This window comes from Panicum hallii, chromosome 4 (genome assembly GCF_002211085.1).
Source record: "Panicum hallii strain FIL2 chromosome 4, PHallii_v3.1, whole genome shotgun sequence".
Taxonomy (NCBI): domain Eukaryota; kingdom Viridiplantae; phylum Streptophyta; class Magnoliopsida; order Poales; family Poaceae; genus Panicum; species Panicum hallii.
The window spans coordinates 22,791,879-22,802,107 of record NC_038045.1 but is presented as its reverse complement, the minus strand read 5'-3'; positions in this window follow the sequence as shown (position 1 = coordinate 22,802,107).

Sequence of the window (10,229 nt, the reverse complement as noted above, 5' to 3'; positions counted from 1 at the left end):
TGGAGCATCGGCAACGGCTGACCATTACCCTAGTTGTTCTGCTCCTGCGGGTCAGAACCGGAACCGGTGCGCCTGGTGTTCACCATCTGATTGCAACAAACGAAATTTATAAGAGATAGATAGGGTATAACTTCGGGAAGGAAAACTCTGACAGGATAAATAGGGAGAAAGGAATGTACGGTTTTACCCCCCGTTCTATCTCAATTTTATTACTCGATTCAAGTTTGCGTTAAGATCGATTTGCATCAAGAGATTTACTTCTAATCTATGCAATCAACAAAAAAATCCAAATCAAACATTTGCACAATAACAAACAGTCAATATTCACAACTTAGTCGAGTTTATCACACTACTCGACTAACATACTCGTTCTAGCGCACTTTTATCAGGATAGCCTAAACTTATAGGGTTAAACGAACTCAGGCCAACATCTACAGAAAACTCAAGCATTTTCTAAGAAAGGACCGGAGAGAGATAGCATATAAGAACGAATGTTTGGGTTTTGCGGAAGCAGAGCAAGCGAAAAGAAATCCCTAAACTCGACCCATTTCTATCTAGGCTTCGTCCTACAGTCAACACGGCTCTGATACCAATCTGTCACACCCGATTTATAAGAACATAAATCGAGCAATCATATATGCGCCAGGATCAAGTCACGCATATATACAATAGATTATCAAGATATCACAACACATGTCACGAATAAAAGCGTATAAATTATAAAATGAATATCTTTATTACAACTGAATCAAGAATCAGTTCAAGGAATGCGGAAGGGTAAAATAAATACATGAAGAGTGGGACGCCACAGGGACGTCGACTGGGAGACAAACGTCTAGAAGTCGTTGAAGCCGCGGACGTAGTCCTCCACGTTGCCGGCTGAGCAGCAGTCGAAGATATCCAAAATAGAACAGGAAAGTAGAGAGGCAAGTGTGAGTACAAACTAGTACTCAACAAGTATAACACAAACTATGAGGCTCTAAGGTTAGCTGACTCGACTGCAGTAGCTTTTAGTCTTGACAAATTTTATTAAAAACTATCTACTACAGTGGATGAGTTACCATAACCCAAGTTGTATAAGAGATTAATCAGTATTAATTAAGAAACTACTGAGAACCATCCAACCAAAATCACCCGGGGAATCTCCCTAATCAAAGGTTGATAACCCCACTAATCAAAAGGAGGATGTGGGCCGCTCATGACTGTGAGCACAGCTGATATATTACTTTTTCACTCTCGAGAGGTTGCACAACTTTACCCACGAGTCGTGAGCTACGCTAGTTGTTCATCACACTTCCTTAGGTGAGATGGCTAGCAAGCACACTACGAGACCGTTACAAAGGATCACGTTGGTAAGGCGTAACAGCTAAGGATTCTGGATCAGCAACGATGGGGCCCACCTCTGGGGGTACAAGACACACAGCACAGACCAAGCCGGAGGAGCAGGGGACCATTGAAGCTTACCACCCCTCTTGCCCACGCAGGTGAGTTACTCCCGAACCAACACGACCTAATTAGTAAGTCAAGACCGTCCCATTCCAGTCTTGTTGGTTGCGCGGTTGTCCCAGGTTGTCGCTCTATGAACCGGTCCTTATGGAGAGTAGCCAACCAAGCACTAAGCACCGTGCTGGCCCCCTAAACCATGTTTCTACAAAAACATATTTTTAAGGACGCACAAACCACTCAAGCACACAGCACAGAGGGTCGGCTCCAGAATTAAGTTGCATAAGATCATTAACAAATTAATTAAAAGGACCAGGTGTGTTATAGTGCAGCAACCTAGCACAACTACCCAAAATGCAACCCAAAGGATATATAAAGGATATAAAGTGGCTAGGAAAATCCTTATAGGCATGCAGTATTAAAATGCAGTATGAAATTGTATTAAAAAGTGATAGGAGGTTCATGTTATACTTGCCTTCCTCAAAGTTCACCTGCTGCTGCTCGAAAGCTTCAGAAGATTGTGGCTGCTCCTGGTACTGCTCTGGTGGCTCGACGTCTACTCACGATCGTAACAGCAATACATGGGCCACACATGCACACAACATGCAAACAATGGCAAAATATAAGAAACAGTACACCAATACAATAGAACAGCACACAAAACTGGCCTAGAACTATTCTACACGTTACAACGATCGCGTGGATATAAAGAACACCTAAAACGGAGCTAAAACGCGAAAACTACGCTTAAAACAAGATCCAGGGACCTGTTTGCGAGAAAACATAACTTCCAGGGGGTTCTGCGCAACAACTGAGGGTCTAAACGTAATTAATGCATAGACTCAGGGGCTAACTTGCTAAAAACCCTAGGCTGGACAGCGGGTACTAAATCCAGGAAGCTCAAGGGCTTAAGCGAATAAAACAGGACTGGACTGCAATTACTTTTAAACTAGGGGTGGACGGCGGGTTGATTTCCCAAAAAGGCAGGGACTCTTTAGCAAAACAAGCGAGCCGAACCGGTATCTCTCAATCTGGACCCTCGGATCAAAAACTAACGGCCCAGATCTAATCCTTATCGCGAAGCGGTACGCGCATCTCTCACCCGTTGGATCCAGATCCGACGCTCACGACCTATACTTAAACGGATCTAATCCCGATCGCCCGTTCTACATCTGACGGCCCTGCCTCTCCCTCAACCCAAACCGGTATCTTCTGATTGGGACGGTTGGATCTAGATCCTACAGTCCTGAACTACTCTCAGCGCAATCTAATATTGGCCCGTTCACCACAGATCGGACGGCTCAGGGAAAAGGGGGCCCGGGGGCGGCGATTGCTCGCCGGCGACCACTCCCGCGGCGGTGCTTCACCGGAGGTGACCGATCTCGGCCATCTGGCCGCCATTTTGAACGACATCAAGTCCTGGACGTAGAGCAAGATGCGCTGAACACGCCTAGACGCTCAGGAAAGCAATTTAGGGCTCGGGTTGGGGCTTCCCACGACGGAGGCGGCACGGGATCACGGCGGCAAGGGGGACGGCATGCGCAGAGGGAAATAGGGAGGGAAGAGGGGCTCGGCGCGTTCCTTACCTCCCCTGGAAGCTAAGACGGTGGCTAGCGGTCGGGGATTGGTGGCGCCGGGGAGAATTGCGACGTCGCGGAGCTCGGTCGACGGCAGCGCCCTCGGTCGAGCGGTGCACGGCGGTGCAAGGGCACGGAGGAAGCTGGGGAGGGCAGTGGCGGCTGAAGGGAAACGCGAGAGAGCGGCCGGGCTAAGAAAAGGGGGTGCGACGGCCTCGGCGTGCGGGTCGTTCGCGCAACGGCCCCCGCATCGCCCGCGAACTCGTGCGGGTTGACCTAATCCAAACGCGGCGGCTTCTAGAAGAAAAGGAGGCTCGGTACTGGCCAGTGGGGCCTCGCGGGTGCAGGGAAGGGAGCCCGGGGCGCGGCGGAGTGGGACCACGGCCAGTGGCGAGCGGCCGGCCGGCGGAGGGAGAAACAGAGGAGGGGTCGGGCACTGGAAGAAGGAGCAGAGAGGAAAAGAGGCGCTGACGCGCGGGTCCCAGCTGCCAGAGAGAAAAGGAGAGGGAGGTGGCGCTCGGGCTGAGGGAAAAGGTGGGCCGGGGCTCGGCCCACGCGGAAGAAAGGAAGGAGGGAGGGGGTGCTGGGCCTCGGGGGAAACTTGGGCCAGGGGGAAAGAGAGAGCCCGTGAGGGAGAGAGGGAGCGGGTTTTGGGCTGGGCTAGGCTTCTTTTCTTCCTCTCTTTTCCTTTTTCTTTTCCTTCTTCTTTCCTATACTTCAACTAATTCAAACAAATCTAATTCCAATTCAAAATAAGTTTGAATTCAAGCCCTATAAATTCAACACAGGGAAAATAATGCTCCAGCATGAATGCACAAACATGTTGACCTTATAATTAATTTTATTTTCTTGTGTTATAAATTGCCTTAAATGCCACAAAAATTAAAGAAAAGCCTGGAAATTTCATTTGAGCCAAAATAAATTCTTTAAAATTTAAGGTAATTACCTTAGGCCATGGCCAGGCCATGGGCGCCGGCGGCGGCGCCGATTCCGGCGGTTCCAGGGCACGGCGGCGGCCGGGGGTAGGGGCAAAACGGAGAGGGCGGCAAGGGGAACCGATTCCCCACTCACCACGAGCTGGGGTTGTCACACCCGATTTATAAGAACATAAATCGAGCAATCATATATGCGCCAGGATCAAGTCACGCATATATACAACAGATTATCAAGATATCACAACACATGCCACGAATAAAAGCGTATAAATTAATAAATGAATATCTTTATTACAACTGAATCAAGAATCAGCTCAAGGATGCGGAAGCGTAAAATGAATACATGAAGAGCTGGGCGCCACAGGGACGTCGACTGGGAGACAAACGCCTAGAAGTCGTCGAAGCCGCTGACGTAATCCTCCCACGTTGCCGGGCACTGAGCAGCAGTCGAAGATATCCGAAGTAGAACAGAAGAGTAGAGAGGCAAGTGTGAGTACAAACTAGTACTCAACAAGTATAACACGAGCATGAGGCTCTAAGGTTAGCTGACTCAACTGCATTAGCTTTTAATCTTGGCAAACTTTTATTAAAGCTAATTACTACAAGTGGATGAATTACCATAACCCAAATTGCATAAGAATTAATCAATATTAATTAAGAACTACTGAGAACCATCCAAACCAAAACCACCCGGGGAATCGCCCTCGTCAAAGGTTGATAACCCCACTAATCAGACGGAGGATCTGGGCCGCTCATGACTGTGAGCACAGCTGATATATCAGTTTTACACTCTCGAGAGGTTGCACAACTTTACCCACAAGTCGTGAGCTACGCTAGTTGTTCATCACACTTCCTTAGGTGAGATGGCTAGCAAGCACACTACGAGACCGTTACAAAGGATCATATTGGTAAGGTGTAACCGCTAAGGATTCTGGATCAGCGACAATGGGGCCCACCTCCGGGGGTACAAGACACACAGCACAGACCAAGCCGGAGGAGCAGGGACCATTGAAGCTTACCACCCCTCTTGCCCACGCAGGTAAGTTACTCCCAAACCAACACAACCTAATTAGTAAGTCAAGACCGTCCCATACCAGTCTTGTGGTTGCGCGGTTGTCCCAGGTTGTCGCTCTATGAACCGGTCCTTATGGAGAGTGGCCAACCAAGCACTAAGCACCGTGCTGGCCCCCTAAACCATGTTTCTAACAAAAACATCTTTTAAGGATGCACAAACCACTCAAGCACACAGCACAGAGGGTCGGCTCCAGAATTAAGTTGCATAAGACCATTAATCAAATTAATTAAAAAGGACCAAGATTTGTTATAGCGCAGCAACCTAGCACAACTAACCAAAAATGCAACCCATAGGATATATATAAGGATATAAAGGTGGCTAGGAAATCCTTATAGGCATACAGAATTAAATGCAGTATGAAATTGTACTTAAAAGTGATAGGAGGTTCATGTTATACTTGCCTTCCTCGTACTCTCCCGGCTGCTGCTCGAACTGCTCGGAAGACGGCTGCTCCGGGTACTGATCCAAAGGCTCCGCGTCTACTCACGATCGTAACAGCAAGACATGGGCCACACATGCACACACATGCAAACAATAGCAAAATATAAGAAAAACAGTACACCAATACAATAAAACAACACGTGAAACTGGCCTAGATCTATTCTACGCGTTACAACGATCGCGTGGATATAAAGAACACCTAAAACGGAGCTAAAACGCGAAAACTACGCTTAAAACAGGATCCAGGGACCTATTTGTAAGAGAAACAGGACTTCCAGGGGCTTCTGCACAAAAAACCGAGGACTAAAACCTAATTAAACCCTAGATACAGGGGCTAGCACGAGAAAACCCAAGATATGGACTGCGGGTACTAAATCTGGAAAGCTCAGGGGTCTAAACGAGAAGAAAAGGACCTGATCGTAAATACTTTTGAACTGTGGGTGGACGGCGGGTTGATTCCAGGGAAACCCGGGGGTTCTTTAGCAAAAGAAGCGGCTGAAACGTTATCTTCTATTCTGGATCGCTGGATTAAGATCGGACGGCTCAGATTAGATCCGTCCCGCGAAAGGGTATCTGCGGATCTGGACGCTCGGATCAAGATCGGACGGTCGAAGGGAGATCTAGGGCTAGCATTCATACGGTCCACAGGATCTAAATCGGGCGGCTGAGATTAGATCCACAAGTGAAGGGGTACGCGTGGATCCCATCCGTTGGATCCAGATCCGGTGGTCCTGAACTACTTCCAGCGCGATCTAATCTCGCCCGTTCACCACCGATCGGACGGCTGGAGAGGAAAGGGGATGGGATCAGGGCCGGTGGCGGCGATTGCTCGCCGGCGTTGCGTTCCCGTGACGGGGGCTCGCCGGACTTGGTCAAATCCGGTCGTCCGGGGGTCGAATCGACTCAGGCTCGGGTCTAGGATGGACCACACGACACGCGTAACCCTCATGGGGCATCGGCTGGGCTTGGCGGCTCTCTGGACGGCTGGAGCGGTGGCGGCGGCGGGTCGGTGCGGCAGAGGCAACCGGCGATGCGCGTTCCGAGCTTGAGACGGTCTACGATCTACCAAAATCAGCGCAAGAGAAGGGGGAGGTGCCGTAGTGCTCACCGAGAGCTCAAATCGGGCTGGAATGCGACGGCGCGGAGGCTTCGACGGAGACTGGCGGGGGAGGAAGCCGGCGCTCGTGGAGGGTGAGCCTCGGCTGCGCTGCGGGGCTCCCGGCTGCTCGACCAGCAGCGCACGCAGACGGGGAAGGTGGTGCCGGGGCTAACAGACCCGAAGAGGTGGCGGCGAAGGCGAATTGCGGCGGCGGCGCAGAGCGGCTACGACGGCGGCGGTCCAAATCCGAGCGGCTACGAGCGGCGCCGGAGCTCGGTTGCGCTGGGGAAGGTTGCTACGGCCTAGGGCGACCCGAGAGCGCAGCTAGAGATAAGAGGGAGAGGGCCGGCAACCTCGGCGTGCGTACCCCGATCCAACGGGTGCCGTGGATTCCGCGGGTGGTTGCCACTCGGGCCTCACCCGAGCTCGGGTGGCTTCCAGAGAGTTCTAGGCAGGGGGGTGGAGCGGGGGAGTGGGCCCAGAGGGGAAGGGAGCGGAGCGGGGCCACACCCAGAGACGGCGGCAGAGTCGGCGGGGAGAAACAGGGGAGGCCGCGAGGGGGAAGAAGAAGCGCCTGACAGGCCGGGACCAGCGGTCAGTGAGAGAGAGAGGAGGTGGGAGGGGGAGCCAGCGCGCGGCTCGGGCCGGGAGAAAAGGAGATGGGCCTGCTTGGCCCACGCGGGGAAAGAGAAGGAAGGAGGGAAAAGAGGAGAGAGCTCGGGCTTGGCCCATGCGGGAAGGAAGGGAAGGCCCGGGATGGAAAGGGGAGAGAGGGGGAAAGGGATGGGCCGGGAGAAGAGCTGGCCCAAGGGCTTTTGTTGCTTTCCTTCTTTTCCCTTTCCTTTTCTATACCCAAACATTCAAACAACTATTTGAATTCAAATGCAAATTGAATTCAAACCTATAAACTCAACACCAATAAAATAATGCTGCGGCATGAATGCACAAACAATTTAATCCTATGATAAATTTTATTTTCTTGCGTTATAAAATTACTTTAAATACGAGATAAATTAGAGAAAACCCTGGAAAATTTATTCGAGCCCAAATAATTTAATTAAAAATTGAGGAAATTACCTTAGGGTGTTACAAACCTACCCCCTTACAGGAATCTCGTCCCGAGATTCGGATAGGCTAGCTAGCAAAGAGATCGGGATATGTCTTCCTTAGCTCGTCCTCTCGCTCCCAAGTAGCCTCATCCTCCGTATGATGACTCCACTGAACACGGCACATCTTGATCTTCTTGTTTCTAGTAACTCTCTCAGATGTCTCCAGAATCCTCACCGGATGCTCAACATAGGTCAGATCCTCCTGCACATCCAACCCTTCTATCGGTGCTTGTTCTTCTGGCACTCTCAAGCACTTCTTCAGCTGAGACACGTGGAACACATCGTGCACTCCCGAGAGATTGAGTGGCAACTCCAAACGATATGCCACCTCACCTTTCCGCTCCAACACCTTGAACGGACCAATGTACCGAGGAGCTAGCTTCCCTCGTACATTAAATCTGCGGATTCCTCTCATCGGTGAGACCTTCAGATATACATGATCACCCACTGCGAAAGTCAAATCTCGGCGACGAACATCCGCATAGCTCTTCTGACGAGTCTGAGCGATCCTCAGATTCTCTCGCACCTGCTGTACCAACTGTTCTGCCTCTTCAACAATATCTGGGCCAAATACCTGCTTCTCACCAATCTGATCCCAATACAACGGAGTCCTGCATTTCCGACCATACAGGGCCTCAAACGGGGATTTCTTCAGACTGGCCTGATAGCTGTTGTTATAAGAAAACTCTGCATACGGCAGGCATTTATCCCAGCTGGTACCATACTGAATAGCGCAGGCTCGAAGCATATCCTCCAACACTTGGTTGGTTCTCTCTGTCTGTCCATCTGTCTGAGGATGATAAGCAGTACTGAAGCGTAGCTTCGTATCCAACGAATCATGCAACTGCTCCCAGAACCGTGAAGTAAACTGAGATCCTCGATCAGATATAATCTTCTTAGGAACACCATGCAGACATACAATCCTGGAGATGTACAACTCTGCGAGTCTAGCGCCGGAGTAAGTAATGTTCACCGGAATAAAATGAGCAACCTTCGTCAACCGGTCCACTACTACCCATATGGAGTTGTACCCTTTCTGAGTGCGAGGCAAGCCAACAATGAAGTCCATAGTGATTTCCTCCCATTTCCACTCTGGAATCTTCAACGGCTGCAATAACCCTGCTGGCCTCTGATGCTCTGCCTTGACACGCTGACAAGTGTCACAGATAGCCACGTACTCCGCAACGGAACGCTTCATTCCAGACCACCAGAATCGTTCCTTCAGGTCGTAATACATCTTCGTGCTGCCTGGATGGATAGAATATGCTGTATCATGGGCCTCACTCAGAATCAACGTCCTGAGATCTTCTACATCCGGCACACATATACGACCCTTATACCACAAGGTACCCTGATCGTCCTCTCTGAAATGAGGAGCCTTGCCAATCTTGAGCAACTCACGAATCTCCTGCAGCTTCTGATCTTCCTTCTGATACTGCCTGATCTCAGCCTCTAGAGTGGGTTCTGCCTCGAACGACGTACCCGAGGTATGATGCAAGAAACCCAGACTCAACTGCTCAAACTCCTCGCATAACTCCTGAGGCATTTGAAAAGCCACGGCCATGTTAACATAGCTCTTCCTGCTCAGAGCGTCTGCTACAACATTGGCCTTGCCCGGATGATAGTGAATCTCCAGGTCATAATCCTTGACCAACTCTAGCCATCTTCTCTGCCGCATATTCAGCTCACTCTGGGTGAAAATATACTTGAGACTCTTGTGATCGGTGTAAATATCACACCTCTGCCCAAACAAGTAATGCCTCCATATCTTCAGAGCATGCACAACTGCGGCTAACTCCAGATCATGAGTGGGATAATTCAGCTCGTGCCGGCGCAACTGCCGCGAAGCATAAGCTATCACTCTGCCTTCCTGCATCAGGACGCAACCAAGACCATCCCTCGAAGCATCACAATACACTGTGAACCTCTTGCTCTGATCTGGCAGAGTAAGGACTGGCGCCGTAGTCAACCTCTTCTTCAGCTCCTCGAAAGCCTTCTGACGCTCATCAGTCCAAGAGAAATCCACACCCTTCTCCAGCAAGGAAGTCAAAGGCTTCGCAATTTTGGAGAAATTCTCAATGAATCTCCGATAATAACCTGCTAAGCCCAGAAAAGAGCGGACTTCCTTCACCGTCTGTGGTACAACCCAGTCAAGCACATCCTTCACCTTTCCGGGGTCCACAGCAATGCCTCCCTTGGAGATAACATGACCGAGGAATGGAACCTCGTCAATCCAGAACTCGCACTTGCTGAGCTTGGCATACAGCTTGTGCTCTCTGAGCCTCTGCAACACAAGCCTCAGATGTTTCTCATGCTCTGCTTCTGACTTGGAATATATTAGGATATCATCAATAAATATCACCACGAAGGTGTCCAGATAATCCATGAAAACCTTGTTCATCAGATGCATGAAGAAAGCCGGGGCATTAGTCAAGCCGAAGGACATGACCGTATACTCGTATAACCCATACTTGCAGGTGAATGCCGTCTTCTGAATATCCTCAGGACGAATCTTCAGCTGATGATAACCCGAACGCAAATCAATCTTCG